The following is a 2,295-nucleotide window of genomic DNA, read 5'->3' as shown; positions in this document are numbered from 1 at the left end:
GTACCTACAGGACCTTGTAAAGATCCCTCTCCAGATTATCCTGGAAATTTGCATTACCAAATATACTTTCCTATGCCTTGCTTTTGGTTTGAGTCTTTCTTTGCATGCTTCAACTCTTTCAAGCTTCCTTATAAATACTCTTCTACTTTTTTTTCCTTTTCCTCTAAAGACAGTGGCACAGAACAGAAGAAAGGCAGGGTTTCATACAGAAACAAGAGCATGACATTAGATCATCTGCACCACCAGAATCAATGTTGCATAACAGTTGAGGACTTGTAATAGTGTTAAACCAGAGAGGTTCACAGAATACCTGTCTACTGTTTCCAGATAACACAAGCAACAATGTAAAAAACAAAAAACAGCAAAAGAAACAAACCCCAAAACAAAACAAAACGCAAGACCTCAGAAATGAATGGTCTTCACTAGTACCTTAACTCTTTGCAAATGGAGGTCATCTGTTGGCAAGCAAATGATGGAAAGCAAAATTTTCAAAGATGGGACTTTGCCTAGTCCGGCTGTTTCAACAAATTGATACTACTTGAAGTGACTCTTCACTCCTCCTTCCTGCCGTCTAGACAGGTGGAAGTGCTGGATCAAGGAGGCCCAGTGAACACCAGGGACCATCATCTGGCTGGAGACGACTAGAAAAAGACTAGACTGCAAGACCTCTCCATCGAAGACAGAACAGCCTGTAGTGAAGGAAGCTGGCTTCTCACAAAAGAAAATAGCTGAACATTCAAAATGAGATACTAAGCAGGAAAAATGGGAATTACAGAAGAAAGCAGGAGTCTTAAGGTTCCAGTCTAAAGGCAAAGGTTACAATGATTTTTGTAAGCAGCACTCAGAGAACAAGGCTCTCCTGCCTAGTTTCTTATGGTTTCTAATGGTCATGCTGCTACAGAAAAACTCAACTGAATTCACAGAGAAATCAATACATAGCAATGAAAAATTAATGACTAAAAATATCACCACAAAAATAAGGGAGACTGTCAGGAGATACCTCAGTTTCTGATAACTGGATAGCTAGATACAGATGGCTTGCCTGCTGTTTCTGCTTAGATCAAAGCAGAAATTTAAAAAAATAAGTAAGAAGAGTAAACTTATTGCAAATATTATTCTACTTTTCTGCATATTTTGTTACTCTCATGAGACCCTCAAAGAAAGTGCTTGATTCTCTTCTTGGCTGACACAGACATAAATTCATCAGCTCCTGCAGAATCCAACGGGAGCTCAGAGAGCCGGTGTTGCTTACTGGCCAGCTGAGCAGAGCTCCAAGAGTATGCAGTTAGGAAATGAGATCCTCTCACAGTATGCAACTGGTTTTAATAGAAATGAGATATTTGCTGTTCACAGGAACTGCAGCTCCTGGGTGTATTCTTCATTTTAAAGTCTACAAAATATTTGTTTATGGGATGTGCCTCTTCTTTATTGTACTTTCAGTATATAACACACAAGAGTGGGAGGCCAAACCTACCTATTCTATAAAATAATCTATGAGGTTCCTCTGCTTTTTATACCTATGAGGAAAAGTGCGAAAATAAAATCCACCACCTGTCACGATGGATAAATGTTAACCTCACCAGAATGGCTGCTGGCACATAGGGACAATGAGATATTCTTATGCCCCTATTAGATTAACATTAATTTAATAGTCTAGATACTGTAATTCGTGTTTACTAAGTTAGCTGAAAATATTTTACAGATTATTACTCAGGTGTTAACTGAAACAGCAGATTATCTCCAAAGCAACCATCACATTTTCCCAGATTTTCATTTTGTTTTCCTGAAGAGCCCAAGAAAGGAAAGGAGAAAAGGAACAATGAGGAAAAGCTTTAAACCTCAGACTGGAGAGAGAAGTAAGCCATTTTTCATGCTTCTGCATGAATAAAATTCTTTCCAATGCTAGTCCTTTCCAGCTGTTTCAAAACACATCTATTGGTGATGTGTTGCCCCCTTCACTGGGGTTAAAAGTTGTCAGTGCTGTTCAGAAGCCAGTTTGCTGTGGTGTTGCTCTGGAGATCTGGTGAGAATTAGTGTATGCAGAGCCTCTTTAAATGAAGAGGAACTTTCCTATCTCCTGACCACTCACATCCTGTAGTTTCAGATTAATTTTAAATGACAACTGTTGTGTTGAACTGGCATGATATGTACCTGAAGGAATATTCATAATGTAATGCCTATCTCCTTCTAAAGTAAAATTCTGCTTGATGGAATATTATGAGAAAATTCTGTGGGAGGCATTACTGTAAAACATTTATCTTAATAAAAGCAAACAAGGAACATATATACACAATG

This window comes from Pezoporus wallicus, unplaced genomic scaffold, assembly GCF_028554395.1.
Source record: "Pezoporus wallicus isolate ANWC-B61680 ecotype Strahan unplaced genomic scaffold, APGP_CSIRO_Pwel_v1 contig_2132, whole genome shotgun sequence".
In the NCBI taxonomy this organism is placed as follows: domain Eukaryota; kingdom Metazoa; phylum Chordata; class Aves; order Psittaciformes; family Psittacidae; genus Pezoporus; species Pezoporus wallicus.
This window is presented reverse-complemented; position numbering follows the sequence as displayed.